The following is a 16667-nucleotide window of genomic DNA, read 5'->3' on the forward strand; positions in this document are numbered from 1 at the left end:
TCTCCTCTTCCCATCATGCATTTCATCTCCAGATTTTCACCATGCTTTAATTACTTATTGGAAAAAATTCAATACCATAGGAAGTTGATTTTATAGTTTGAGGGAAACAAAGTACTATAGAAAGCTATTCTGCACACCAGGACAATCTGAGGTTCTTAAATATATGTTTCTTACAAAACTGCACCATTTAATACAGAAAAGTAGTTTAAGTATAAATCTTAAGGCTTTTACACAGGAAGTGTTTAACAAATACTTGAGTTGAATATTCCACTAGAGGCAATGGTATATAGTGAAACAGACTCAGGGACAGTAGAAGGGAGTTAGATTCCAGTTGCAGTTCTAAGTGGAGAGGGGACTTGACAAAATTACTTAACCTGTTGACACCTCAGTTTCCTTGTCTCCAATATGAAGAAGCTGACCTGAATCACTTCTAAGATTGTTTTTATCATTCTAGGGATCCAAGACTCAGCATCCTTTAGATGTATAAATAAACATATATAAATAAAATATAAATAAACATGTATAAATATATAAATACATATATATTTATATATAAATATATAATATATGGAATATATAATATATGTAAATATAATATATATACACATATATATATACACACACACATCTAGAGGTTTTCCTTTAAACAGACATTTGTATTTTTCATGTGCAGACCTCTACGTGTCTTACCCCAACACAATTACAATGACTGTTTCACTTAGAAATTTCTAGAAGTATTTGAAAATTACTTATTCATTTATTTTTTGCAATACGCTATTTTCTTGTATGCCTGTTCTCACTCTCCGAATTACTGATGTCCGTGCCAAGGTGCCAATGCTGGTGCTTTACTGGTGACATTTCTGTTGGTTGACAGAGCTACCTCTTTCAGAATTCTGGCCTTTGGTTTCCATTTCAACAAACAGTCTGTTGTTCCAAATGGCCCATGGAGATTTTAGTGCAACATTTATTTTGCTAATTTCTTTTAGTACTTCTCAGATAAGCTTTTCTTCCGCATAAGAATCAGAAATAAATCTTTGCTGAAAGGGCCAGAAGGCAACTGACACGACAAAATCATTTCCCAAATTATCTAAGTTATCAGGAGAATTCTTAGACTCCTATACTCATATTTAAAAACTGTGAAGGATCTGCACCACTAATTTCCCAGGCATGCGCATGTGTCTCTAACCTAGGGTAAGCACAACTCAGACTCAAATCAGAGACTGTGCTAAAGATATGCTCAAAGAAGAATGGAACTTTTCATTTGGTGAAAAGTAACTCGCACATAATTTTCAAAGTGCATGTAGATTTGACAAGATGGGAGATAACTTAATTAGTAAAAACTGAACTCGTCTCATTCTTTTGAGTCACATCAGGTATGACCTTTCAGTTTATAGCTTTCCACTGGCCTTTTCAACTGCAGAAGCTTATATATAATGTGATCGTTAGCTTTAAAGACAGACACTCTCATAGGAATAAGAATAGGTAGTAGCAGGTGCTTTGTCATTCATGGTCGTAGCCTTGATACAAATCACAAATTGACTAGCATGACATGAAAATCTAAATGGCCTAAACTTGCCACATTCTTGATAATACAGTATGTGCAAATACACATTTTAAGCTCTAAAGTCTTCTAAAGTGGTTGTTTTTAAAATAATTATTTTCTGTAAATAAAAGAAATAAAAACTCCTAATCATAAGTGCCAGACATGCAATGGACTCTCTGTAGGTGAGCTAACTTATTTTGATTGCTATCTTATAGAAGTTTTCTCATGTGTTTCAACTGAGGGTACATGATGAGAATGTCTGAGAATATTCTGAACTGCGATATTTACAAATACTGTTAGTATATCAATTCTTTAATTATTAGTACGTTTGTTGACTATTTTCATCTAATTTCTACACTTTATTTCTGCATTTGTTATATTCTTTTAAATACTTGATCCGGTGAAACTTTCACATTAATATTTTAGCCCCAGAGGAAGGGCCTTAAATATTCACGTTCTGGAAATCTTTTCTTCACATTCTGGAAAGCTAATTAACATTCAATAAGTATAATTATTGTACTTTACGTTACAAGGAAATATATTGAAAATTAAGGAAAGCAAAGAAATATGGATATTTTGTTTGTTAATCTTATGTAATAGAACTGTAAAAGACATTATGTTATTTGTGAAGTAAACTAAAGAGTTAGTGTACTGTGGTTTCTTAATAAATTTCTATGAAAATAATTTTTAAAATGACTTTTTGTTTATTAGTATGTGCCTAAATAAGTGTAGATAAACAATTAATAAAGAGACCTCCTTTCTTGGTATAGAGTTTTGGTTTTTTTATTTCCTTAAAAATGAGAAATTTATTTTTTATTGGAATTAAAGCTCTCTGATCATTGAACACCATAGTCCCAACAGCACTTCCAAATGCTCTGTAGAGGAGTGTGCCAACAAGCTTTCTTTGTAGTGCTCAGCAAACAGTAGACACATTTTGAATGCTGTATGGGCAAAAAGTTTGTTAGGATGACTTTGCTTTACGATTTCTGGATACAAGTTTTCAGATGAGCTTTCTGTCACAAAAACACTAATGGAATAAATGCATTGTTGTTAAACAAATTACTTCAGGAAAATGAAAAAAGTTCAGACTTGCTGCATTTAAAAGTATATATATATATATATATACACACACACACACACACACACACACACACACACATACATACATATATATACATATTAGCTAAATAACTTAGAATAAGCAATTAAAATAACACATGTTTTGGTATAGGATAAGTGGTCCTAAATGATCCATTTTGCTTGTCTGCATCAATTAAATTACCTCATAATAAAAAATAAAAAGAAGGTTGTGTGTTCAGTGCTCCATGTCTCTGTGTGTACTCAGACTGAAGTTCAAGTAGGGTAGAATTAAGATATTTTAACATCCAATTCTAAGTAGATTAAAAATGGGCGAATCTTGCTGAATTAAGGTTCAAAATTTCCTGAGTTATTACAAAATATTTTTGGTCTTTTAAAACCCAGAACTTATTCAGCTCCTGAGCACATTTGCTTTTAATTTTCAAAAGCATATTTCTGAAGGAAACTTAATCTTCTAATTTCTCATTTTCTTATAGTGAAACCATTAAGATGTTATTTTGTAAAATCTATTTGAACGGCAAGAAACCTTTTAAGGATTCTATAAAGAACATTTTTTCAAGCTACTTTTCTAAGAGCAGGATATATTTTTTTTTTTTGTCAAATATAAGTGAACTTGAACATATAAATTCCACATTTAGTTGGAGGAATACAACTGAAAATAAACTTAAGTCTGCTTCGAAGTTGGTAAAATATTTTCTGCAGCCCTCAAAACATCAGTGTTGATAAAGAGGAGAGATACAGAGATTTTTGGCTAGGTAGAATAATTCAGAGTAGGAGAATAACCAATCAGCAGTGTTCATACCAGTTGAAGACAATCAATGGACACATGCATGCATTATTTGAAATTGATGTAATGCAGAAAAATCAGGGCACTTTCCTAGCAATCTATATCTTTCAACTGCAAGACGTATTGTCACTCTATAGACAACAGCCTATATTTGGCTATATGGAGTATTCTACACTTACCATCTCATATGAGTCTTTTAAGATGCTATTCTTCAAGCTCAGAACAATGTATTATATTTTCTTCTGTTTAATCCCCATTCTGTCTTCGAGGCTTATCTCAAAAGTAACACTTAACATGTAACCTTCCTTGCTTTAGTCAGCATTCTCTTCCATGAAATCCTGTCATAATCACATTGAGTAAAATCCAACTTAACAACAGTATTTCTTTTTCCTCTCTTTCTTACATAGTATTGTTTTTGTCTCCCCATAAACAGTGTTAAGATCTTTGGAGTAAGGGGTTTTTATCCCCTGCTGAGTCTAGTATCATGTGAGTAGACCTACATTCAGTATATGACTAAAATATTGTATATTCCCTATTTCAATAGCCAGGCAATTTTTCTTACTTCAGGATTATACCATGTTTGGAAATTTTAATTAAACCAACATGTAAGGACAAAATGGCTAAAATATATTAACAAATCTTGGTGATATAAAGAAGGTTTTTTTTTTTTTTTTTTTTTTTTTTTTTTTTTTGTCGTTTTTTCGTGACCGGCACTCAGCCAGTGAGTGCACCAGTCAGTCCTATATAGGATCCGAACCCGCGGCGGGAGCGTCGCCGTGCTGCCAGCGCAGCACTCTACCAAGTGCGCCACGGGCTCGGCCCATAAAGAAGGTTTAAAATTTCCGCCTGGCCCTTAAGCAGTTAGGAACTAATTATGCTAAATAAATGGTTTTCACCAAACTACACAGAAGCAGAACTGCACATATATCCCTGATTGTTTCTTTGCAAGGCAAGAGTTCTAGTTCCAGCTCTGCCTCCACCCATGTGACCTTGACCAAGTCACTTAATTTTTATCAGGTTTCAGTTTCTTCAACTGTAAAATGTGGAAACCAATCTAGATTTGTGGTTCAAACTTTCCTACTAGGAGCCCCCGAAAAGAATTTAAGTTCACCTTAGAAATGGGAGGGAAATCTGAAGAGAGAGGATTCTGGCCTTTGGTTTCCATTTCAACAAGAACAATTCCATCCTTCACTTGAAACATCATGTTTTCCCATATGGGTTAATTTAGTGAAAAATATATACTTCAAAGCTAAAAACGTGTGTGTGTGTGTGTGTGTGTGTGTGTGTGTGTGTGTGTGTGTTATATACCTATATAAAGGACACTTACAGACACTCAATTTTAATTTAGTATCTGTAAAGTTCCTTTGACTTCAAGATCACTGAATCTAGGCTTTTTACTTTAACCTGACAGCAGCCGCTTCTTGAAATGTCCCATGTTTTGGGTCTCTGCTATACTTACAAACCTCCATAATTCTCTTTAAATAATCCTCTAATTTTACACAACGGAATCAGGATGAAATAAAAAGATCACATAGGCTTCACATCCAATGTGCCTCTTTATTCTATTTGTAAAAATAGAATAAATCAACTGCTTATTTTCTAACTTTTTTTCAAATCAAATTTTAAACTCTCTATTGCTTTATTGACAAAGTCCTTTAATTAGACCTATTTCTGCCCAATAGGTAATTTACCAGTCTCTGTTTACTCCACTGAACTATTTTGCTTCCCATTAGAGTCCCTAGGGACCAAGCAGCACATTTCCAGTTAAAAGGGGAAATGTTTTCCACAGCTATTTTTCCATTATGCAGTTCTATTGCCTTTAGCATTGTATGTCTAAATTTGAGACACAAGAACATTTGTACTTCTCATTTTTAAGTGAATTTATTATTTTTTTAAAAACCCTAACAAAGAACTAAATTAGTCCATACTTCATAAACTTATGTTACACCACCAAAAGAATCCTTTGAGTCTTTGTATAGCTAAACATCCATTCTGCAACTCATTCTTCCTCAGCTGAAGAATGCTTATGACATTTTCCAGGGCTGTCATTGTGTACTTTAATCAACAATGTATTCACTGATAAAAAACAAATGTAAAGGTAATGTAGAAATCTTTCTAGATGTCTTATTCTCTTTTCATCAGAACCTGGCACATAAGTTGGTACATTGACACAGAGGCAGTATGATAAACACACACACGTACTCAAACTCACAAATCTGCACACACATACTCTTATCTGTCAGCATTATTCTGCTCATTGCAAACTAACTTTGTAGCAATAAAATCACTGACATTGAGCATGAAAAGTATTAATAGCACTGACAATTATATCACAATAAGTTTATAGCCTTAAAAACAGCTTTTTATTAAACCTGATGAGTATCAATATGAATATATGTTTGAAGAGATAACATAAATCTACTTAAGTGTGTTATGGTAGGAGGAGGACAGAGAAAGAGAAGCTGAAATTACTTCACTCTAAAAAAATGAGTGAGATAACAGATTTGGTGGATTTTGGGGTCTGTAATGAGTAAAGTGAAGATAGTAATGAATTAACCACAGATTCTGACAATCCATGAATAATGAAAAGTGCTGGTGTTAGTGAAAGTACTAAAGGTGGCACAGAAATGAGGTGGCAGTGACACATTGGAGAATACTGATTTGCAGCAACATCATTACCTGAGGCAGCATTGTGCCATAGGACATACTCTAGACTGATTTTCAGGAGAAAAAAATTTCAGACCATCCCCCTCACTAGTTACTTTTCCAAATGTAGATCATTTTAGAGAAGTTCTTATAAATAAAAAACAAAATAAGCTTGGTTCTAAAATGCAATATAGATGAGTAAAAAGACATTTTTAAGAACATTAAAAAGACACACGATTCAGTATAAGGGAGTTTCTTTTAATAGAATTATACAAAAAAAAAAAAAAATGTGTTGCATTGTTAGGTAATGAGGTCCCCCAGAAAGCATTCCTAAGGAAGCAAAATCTCTTTTTACTGAGGATTTTGTAGTGAAGAGGAATTTGTGCAGAAGGTGTTTTATCTCTAAGGATTTTTTTGAAACAGAGTCAGTCCAAATCCTTAATTGCATCTTTCAAAGTTTCAGTTTCCTGATTTGTAAAAACGAAATTCAATACTCATTGGATCTCTAAGATCTCTTCCAGCATCAATGTTACGTAATTGTAATTTATCACAATATTTTGTATTGGGCCCAGCGGCTTTATTTCTCCAAATAAATGACAAGTAGGTGAGTAATCAATGTCAGGCTGATAATACTATGGATTCAAATTGCTTTTGAGGGTAGAGTAATATAGCACATAGTGTGTACTTTCCTTTTTAAATATTTTATTTGAAGTCAGATTTTTGTCAAGTCAAAGATAGGGTGAGATATAAAAACTGTTACCAAGAAATAACTTAGATCCATCATTTGCTCTTTACATACACATACATGTACACACATACATGCACACACACACACATCTAGTTTGGAAACAAATAGCACACAGAGCTCTGTAACACATTTTGTCATCTAGATATAAACTCTGAATGGAGGCTGAGGGAAAGGGTCCACAAATAATCCAAATAATAGCAATAATAATAATTATTAATAAGAATAAGTCATATCTCTGATAATGTTAATAATCAATATTATTTTGTAAGTAAAAATATATAGTATTACTATGTGTCAGATATTATTCTACACACTTTACATGTATTAAATTATCTGATACTCATGACACCTCTATATTATAGGCATTATTATTATTTATCTCCTTTTTAGAGAGAATTACACACAAAATACATAAAGAGTACCATTTACTGTGCCATTTACTTTATTTATTTATTGTACAATTTATTTACTTGTTTATTATACCATTTACAATATGATAGACCCTGTCAAACATTTTAAATGCTCCGTATCTCACTCAATCCCCACAGCAACACTGGTAGGTAATGAATTTTCCATTTCATGGATGAGGAAATTGAGTCTCACATAAGCTGAATAGCTTGCCCAAGTGCAATGGTTAGATCATAATAAAGAAGGTATTTGTGCAAGTGTATTTCACTCCATAATCAGAGTTCTTAACCACTGTACTTGGGGCTTCCCAAGGTAATTTTTTTTTTTTAAGTAGGTCTACTGATCCAACATCTGGACAGGAAAGAAGATTAGATTAAGAGATTTGAAATAAAAAGGTTTTAGACTGTTAATCACAGCTCAAACTTCTTCAGAGCCTATAAAACCACTTCACTTTCTAAGGTAAGGTGTATATTTGATACAAGGCTGTTGGCCCATAGTAAAACTGAGATTAGGTTTAACCATGTGCAATTACTGATACATGACCATTTCTGACCCATAACAACAGCAATTTCATAATTTAACCTAATACATGATCCTTCTAGCAAATTTTGAGCAATAATTTGCTAACTCAATTAAATATTAGTCATTGATTGATTGACAAAGAGGAAGCCCCTTGGCAACTAATTTGTAATATACACTTTGATTATATTAAAATTCGGATCTCCTTGGCATTATTACATTTAATGATTCATAATTTTAAATCTAGACTTTGCCTATTCATTTACCATTGCTCACATGAGTGGTTCCAATTTGTCAAATGCTAGGGGGCTTTAGAATTTAATAACTTCACCTGCTTGCCTCACCAGACTCTATGTACTCAATATTACTGTTTTAACTCAGACAAGGAAATGAGACTCAAAGGTAAACAAAAAGAAGAAATAGGACAGCTACCTAGTGCAGTACCAACCAGTTGTTTGTCCTATCAACTCTGATGAGGAAATACCCTAATGTGCCGACTCACTCCCGCGTTCTGTTTATGGGGCTGCTGCCTCTCAGCTATAAATCTTCCCCTCTACACTCAGCTCTGCAGTGCTGGGACTGAGATTCTGCAAACCACATTTCTTTCTTATAGGCTGACTTGTTCATAGCTTCCGCCAATAGGGGCACTAGCTGGGACTGGGGGGAGGTCAGATAGAAAGGGAAGTGGTCCTTCCTGGTTTATTTGCTGATGCATTATCGTAGTAAGAGCTTTTCACCCAACACTGACAATTGGTACCAGCAGAAATTGGTTCTAGTTTCCAGTTTATTTTACCAGTCCCAGAACCAGCCTCATGGAGCCTCCCCAGATGATCTAGCACCAGCTGTGCTCTTCTGCTTCCTCAGAGATATGATCTTCCTAAGCTCCTTTCTCTTAACTTCTAAGTTCTAATAACTCCCAGCTTTCCCCTTCTATCCTCAGTGCTGGAGGGTTTGCTATTGTTACTATCTCTGTGCCCACGCAAAGTGCTCCTTTTGCTTTCAACACCCATTAAACCAATTTGCTATAGGATATTCTGTCTATTAAAATAACTAGTGTATTTCTGTTTTCCTGCCTGCTACATCCCCAATATTCTGATTAATATTGATAAGTCGTTTCCTTGGTATGGAGTTATCGGTTCAAATTCTAATATGAAATTTGAAAATGGTACCTAGGAGTACCATTTACGTATTTACTAGATAGAAATTAAGTTGGTAAATTGTTGGTAAAAAATCGACAATTCCAATATTTAGTATCGATTTTGAATCATGCATTAGAAAAGACAAGAAACCCGAAATCATTTTGATTAGAGATACTAATTAAGGGCATCCTCCACAATCAATTGTGAAAAGTTTTTATTTCACTTATGAAGAAGCTCAGGCTGACTTAACAGGTAATTTTAGGGAGACAGGATATCTGTATGTTTGTTTGAAGGCATACATTCTATAGACCAACATTTGCATTTGGTTTCATTAGTTACTTTTAATTTTTTAAAGGAATTTATTAGTTTTGACTTGAAATCTATTGATTGTACATGTTTATGAGATAAGGAACTATATTTCAATACATGTACACAATGTGTGATGAGCATATCAAGGTAATTAGCATCTACTTACTTTTCATTTTTAAGGAATGACCATCACAAAGTATTCTGGCTGTTGAACCTGATTCTCATTTCAATTTGTTCATCACAGGTTGAAGCTTTGTTTGAGTCAAAGCCTGTCTCCCCCTTTTCCATTTATCTTTTATGTAGCAGGACACATGAGAAAGCCCTTTTCTTCCAAAATGCTGAGTTTTCTTTTAGAAAGACAGTGACAGGCTAACTGGTTTCATGGTCGCTGTGCTTAAATTATTGTTATTGGGTCACTCCATACTGACCTAAAGTGTACTCTGTCACAAGATCCTTCTTCGTATTAAGCTGACTTCATAGCTTGTACAGCTCAGGTACAGGGATTCTGTGTATCGGTATGCTTAACCTTTCACATGCTCTCACCTTCTTAGACATGTCTCTTCAAATATTGGGCATTTAGTCTGCTGTTCTCCTCTGATATTAGTTTTGGGAGAGCTTGATTTCTGGATTATTTATTTCAGTGAAGGCTTTGCTGTATTTATTATTATTATTATTAATAATAATAATAATTATTATTATTAAATTATAAATCATCAAATTTATTATTGCCATTTCTTTGCTTAAATATGCTAAGTGAATTCCTATAGAAAAAAGTTAAAACATGATCACAGAATCCCTTTATGATACAGAGGCTGCTACCTCTCCACCCTCAGCGCTCTCACCACCTACCTTATGTTCTCCAGCCTCACATGAACGATCAGCGCTTCCTGGAACACTTTTTTGTTTTCCTTTAGCTCCATTTCTTTGCACCTATTGCTGTTTCTTCCTGGAATATCACCACAACTCATCTCTCTCTCTCTCTCTCTCTCTCTTTTTCCATCAAACACCCACTCTCCCAGTGGAGGAGAATCAGCTTAAGTGCCCACTCTTCCAGTAAACATCATGATTCCTTTGGGTCCCTCCTTGGAGTTGTTAGCAGAGCACTTTGAGTTTTTATTTCTCAAAAATCATAGTTCAATCTGTTGTAAATGATTTTAAGGCTTTCTTAAGTTTAATAATTGAGACTTACAAAAGAATAGCTGTTATGTGTATGGACATTATAAACATAATAAAAACACAACCAAATCAGGAACTAAAATATTATCAAACCTTGCATTTAGCTGCGTGTTTTCACTCACCATATCTCTCTGACTCACTTCTCAGAGGAATCCACTATCTTAATTTTGTTTTGCATGTCTTGCTTCATTCTGAAATGTTTTGCTCACATATGCATATATCCTAAACATTTTATTTTTAATCTTTCTTGAAAGTAGTACATGTGAGTAATTCAGAGTTCATGGAAAGATTTATATCATCTTTCAATTCTATTTTTTCCACTAACTTTTTGAAGTACCCTTATACGTATATCTACATTTATATATGGCATATACAAACATGAATCTTATATGTGTGCATGTGTATGTGTATAGTCTTCTGAACGTTTTTTAATTCAACATTTTTGAGATTGACATATGCTTTTACATGTAGTTCTAGAATTCTAACTTTTACTAATAAATATGATTATGTTGTGTAAAGATACCAATATTTATTTAGTCATTCTCCTGTTGATTGACATTTAGGCTACTGTCAGCTATATAATACCACTACGAACAGTGCTGCCCCAAGTATCCGAACACACGTGTTCAAGATCTTATTTAGAGCATACACCAAAAGTGGAATTTTTGAGTTGTAGAATATGTAAATATTTAACTTTTCAAAATAATATCAAATTTAGCAAGTAACCATTCTTATTCATCCATCTGGTCTTCAACACTGTGTTGTCAGACTTTATATTTGACAATCCAGTGGCTATAAAATATTGTCTTATATATATATTTTTTCATTCCTTTAATTCAATTAAGGTTAGGCAACTATTCATATAATTATTTCTCATTTGGATTTTCTCTTCCTGTTCTTATATTTTGCACATTTTGCTGTTGGATTCTTTGTCTTTTTTTCAGATCGAATTGTAGGGTTCCTTTAGAAGAGGGTCCTTCAAAAAGTTTGTGGAAAGATACAATTAAAAGAAGATCCCTTGTATATATCAAAGCTATAGACTCTGAGGCTATAACAGTAAACAATGTAGACAAAATCTCTGCCCCTGTGGAATTTATATTCTATTTAAAAAGCAACCAAGAAATAAAAGGATTAGTACATTTACAATATATAAGAAAATAATAAGTGCTATGGAGAAATACAAAGTAGTTAAAGGTGACAAGAAAGGCCAAGGGTGGATATGTTGTTTGCAGTTCTAAATTTGGTCTTTAGTGAAGGTCTTAATAAGGTGACATTTAAGCAAATATTTACATATTCTCCTAATATTTCCCAAACATCAGGAGATGCATATCCCTTGCATTCCTACTCACCAGGTTTAAGATAAGGGGGGGACACCTGATTTCTATGGATGAGGGTGAGAGTGGAATAGAAAGCACAGAATTCTGACAACTTTTTCCAAATACAATTTTTCTTCTTGAATCCTTACCTCCTACCATTTTATAGATTAGAGAGGCTGGCCTCTGAGGCTGAGAGACCAGTTTTATAATTCGTAGCATATTTTGTGCTCTTCGTTCGTGGCCTAACACCTAAATTATTGTTTTTGGTCTTTAGAGCTTTCTCTGAAATTAAAATTTCACAGAAAAATTCTCATTTCAATTTCCTGTTACAAAAACAAATTTAGACATAAGAGAGAATAGATGCTGAATAATCTTAGCAGAGAGACAAGTCACTACTAATTTTAGAGAAATACTCATAGGTATTATGAAAAACTGGGCCTGCTATTCTCATATCTCTTTTATCATATACCAGACTTTTGCCATGAACCATGCTGGATCCTGGAAATACAGCAGTGAAAAAAATAAGCATGCTTCTTGTGTCCTGGAACTCTGGTCTTGTAAGGAGAAATGTACACTAAACAAACAGCTGTAAGAGTGATGAACATCACAAAGGAAGCCTGGGGTGCTGTGGGTAAACATAAATGATGCTTGGTCTTTTAGAAATGCCAGGGAAATTCCATTGAGGTGAGGAAATTGCATTGAAACTGTTCCCTGAAGACTGACAAGGAATCAGGCAGCTATAGTTAGCTAAGGGAATGCCACTTTGAAAAAGGAAATAGCTAGAGGAGTGTAGAAAAAGGAATAAATAGGGTGCTTTCTAAAGGACAGAAGATACTGTCATCAGTACATTGAATAAAAATGAACTACAGAAATAATGGGAATACTTAAGATATTCTAAGCCAATGCAAAGAATCAGATTGTTGAATCAGACCAACATGATTCAAAGAGCTTGCCCGGTATCAAATTTTAATAATAAGTTAATGGATACAAGCTTTAAGTAAGCAATCCAGGAGACAGATACAACTTAGAAAAAGTGGTCTCTGAGATAAGTTGACCAATTTTATAACACATCAAGTGGTAGAGATCTGGAATATCATATATGACTTCCCAGGCCCTTCCTACCTGCATTGGATATAACCTCTCTGGTCCAGAATAAGAGATGAGGTCCTTAAGAAAATATGGTGAGTCACTTTACAGAGGAGGGAGCAGATAGGTTATGAAACGCATTCGATATATATCCAAGAATGTTGTATACCTTAAATGACTTTATCCAAGGAGCCGTACCTAATAGTTCATAGACTGTAGGTTTGTTTACCATAAGCAATCCGAAACCAGGGACATTTGTGAAGAGCAGTTAAGCATTTCATAGATAGGATCTTTCCTCCTAGAGAATATCATTAGTATATATTGCCCAGAGTTCCTCCCAGAGGAGAGGAGCAGATTACAGGCCAGTTTTTTTAACTCTGTCTTCTACAGGCACACCACCCTCCCTCTCAGACTAAGGACTGAGTCTTGAGTGAGATTCTGTAGTATCCTTTGATAGTAGTATGTATGAATAACTCCAGATGTTCAGGTAGATAGGAAAAATATCCCATCATTTTCTTTAATTAAAGTCATATTTGATTCTCAATCCCTGTTCTGGATGGATGCCAACAGATTTTCTTTCATCTTAAGCATTATTAAATTTGTCTCCATCCTCTGAATTCTGCAAATGTCCTAGGCAATTGATCCAGAGGAAAACATTTATGGAGATCCTCTGATTTCAGTTCACGTGGCTACTGTAGAGATGCCTGTTGTCAAATACTGCATAAGCCCTAGAAATTTGTATGGCCCCTAGAAATCTATTGACCCTATCACTAGATTCTGTGATAGAGGCAGTAATCTGCAGCAAATGGTCTACTTTCATCCATGTGTTCACTTTTTTCCTCATACGTAAGTAAGGCCATATGACAGATTCCAGTCAAAGGGCCATGAGCAAAATAGACATTTGTCACTTCAGGGCTAAAGCAAAGAACAGCAGGGGCAAGCCGTCGATGTGCTGTTTTCCTCTGCTTCATCAAACATGAGGCAAATGTGGAGATAATGCAGCCTGCATAGGTTTGAGCTTCTGAGTAACTGTGTGGAACAGGGCTGGACAACATGCAGAATGAGCACATCTGCTGTGACAGGCAATTGAGACCTAGGGATTATTCGTTACTGCAGCTTGTTCCAACTTAACACATCTACTATATTATGTCTTTTTATGGCTGTGAGCGTAGGTTTCTAAGGTCCAATGATTCTATGGAACCATTTAGATATTGCCTTTGAAGATTTTATCACCTTCCTGAATCTCTAATGGGGAATCTGCTATGGTTCTTTGTCGTTTGTGGAATCCACAGTCTTTGACACACTACTCAGACTTGAGAGATATTGATTCTTAGTCTATCCCCAAGTCAACCACATCTTTTCTTTCCCCCAAGTGACTCCAAACATAACTTTTACTTGCCTTTGCCTTTCAAGAAATATGAAAAGATAAATTATCTTCTCATAACACACACCATAACCCTCTTTGTCAAATCACAGAGAAGGAGGCAAAAGAGGTTAGGGTATTTTCAATAGAAAGAATGAAAACTTTGTCTCCCAAAGCCATTGGATAGCATTTAGATATCATTCTTTCTGATTATTTTATAGCAGTGGAAGCAAAACATGAATTTATATCTCAGTAATTTGTACTGTTACCCAACTAGAATTCTTAATAACATAACCCTGAATCTCAACAACTCAAATATTGTATTTCACTTGTGAGCATTGAACTTGATTGCATAAAATGACAGTGCACAGCCTTTAAAAAGGATTCTCTTACTCTATTAAACATCCTCTGTAACTCCCACCTCAAACTTTTGAAGACCAGATATTCTTTGACAGAGACAGGTAGAGTTCTGTGATTCTAGCTCCTGACCAGCAGTTTTATTCTGTTTCTTATGCTTTCACTCCCTTCCTTCCTGTTTAACTTTTATTCCTTCATGGGGCCCTTCCTTTTCTTTATTTTTCCCATTATGTTTCTCTTTGTGCCTCTGTTTTTTGAGAATGTTGAATGTCTTAATTGGAGACAGCTGGTTTCTAAAGCATATGCCCTTATATTTTTTAGGAAAAAATCATTTTACTTACTTCTTTAAGAGGATTTTTTTTCTTAATTTTAATGCACAAAAAAACTCCAAAATAAGTTTATTTTTACTCCTCATAATTCAAGAAATATAAGATTTTTATTTTTTGAAAACACAGATGAGCGAGAACAGAGATCTTTGCTATAAGCATCTGATTCATACAGTATGGTCAATTAGATTCATTGTCATTCTTGGAGTATCTCCAAGCACTCATCTCTCGAAAAACAGTGCCTCTCCCTTTAAGCTAGATTTTTTTTTTTTTTTTTTTTTTTTTTATGAATGTGGTATTATTGCCTGAATGTATTAGCTATACTTCAGAATCAGGCCAGAGCAGTGAGCAAAACTGTACATTAAAGAGCCTTTTTATTAAGATCTCCATTTTCAAAGCTACTTTTCCCCACTTTTTAAAGAGTTTTATTTGGTATTCACTGGTCTTTCTTTTTGGTAAGCAAGTCAATTTTAAATTAAAAAAAAAAAAAAGCACAAGAGTTAGAATTAATTTATTACTCTTTTCAGTACTTTTTTTCAGATTTTTTTCACACAATTTATGGGATAATTATTATGAGGAAAGAACAATGATTAACAACACAAAAAAATTGCCATCATTTGCCATTCATGTAGGGAATTTATTTAGTTGGGAACTATTTCAGTATCTGTCAAATTGGATCACATATGGGACGATTTCTTCTGCTGGACTAAAATTGATTTCTAAAAGTAAGAGAGGTCGTTACCATACTGATTTTGTCAATGAAGATGGGGATCTAGAACACCCTATAGTAATTAGATGGTAGATATTAGAAATCAGAAATAATGAAAATATGAATCCACAAATACATCCACTTTCTCATGACCATGCTTTATGTGATCAACCGGTTTTGTTTGGGGAGTGTGCAAATTTACATAAAACAAGCTTCTGTTGAGGAGTGAAGTACAGTATTAAATTTTGCTGACTTAATAAGTATTGCTTTTTTCACCCAGGCACAGTAAACCACTCAAACATATGTAAATGAGTATTATTATCTGGTGCTAACATTTGGATGAAAAAATACTCAAAGGATTGTTTATCTTCTCTTTCTTTTATCTATTCTTAGATTGAGGTTGCTTCATTCTTCTGATGTTGCCCAGATTCTGGCGTGTTTCATCTATCTTATTTTTCACATCTGAGGTTTCTTCTTACACACGTATTATTAAGATAATATACATTCTGTCTTTACAATGTATTTGTCAGTGACTGAGAAGCAATATTTTAGCATTGCTAGCCTAAGTCCCACAAGGCACTGATGGTGCTTGTTGTGTTCACTGCTATATTCCTAGATCCTCAGATAATTTTTGGCACAAAGCATGCTTGTAACGTGTGTTTTTGACAGACGGGATCCAGTTTTGCTGATCTGAAGTCAATTTAATGTTCTTTCCAATACATCTCCCTAAATTTTTAGCTCTGATCTTAAAACAAGACCTCTCTTGATTCTCACTGGCTTCATGGACTGGCTGCTTCACCCGTTAAATGTTTCACTTCTAAGCATGTAGCCTAAACTTCTCAGAATTTGTTACAATATCAAAAAAATGGGGATAATAATAGTTACCATAGTTGCCTCTACTGCTGTTAGCCAAATATGTTCTAGTTTCCGACTTCTAGGATCATGGTGGGATTATACTGCCTTGCCTTCTTGTGGTTTCATGGTTCTGGCCAATAAATGATGACTGTAACTTGACAAAAAAAAAAAGCATATAATTTTCAGGGCTAGATTCTCCAGAACTTTCTCTTTATTTCTTGTGTTGCAACTGTCCATGATCAAGATGGTGGCTGCTCTATCAGTCTATGTCCCTGAGTGAGT

This window comes from Cynocephalus volans, chromosome 3, assembly GCF_027409185.1.
Source record: "Cynocephalus volans isolate mCynVol1 chromosome 3, mCynVol1.pri, whole genome shotgun sequence".
Lineage (NCBI taxonomy): Eukaryota > Metazoa > Chordata > Mammalia > Dermoptera > Cynocephalidae > Cynocephalus > Cynocephalus volans.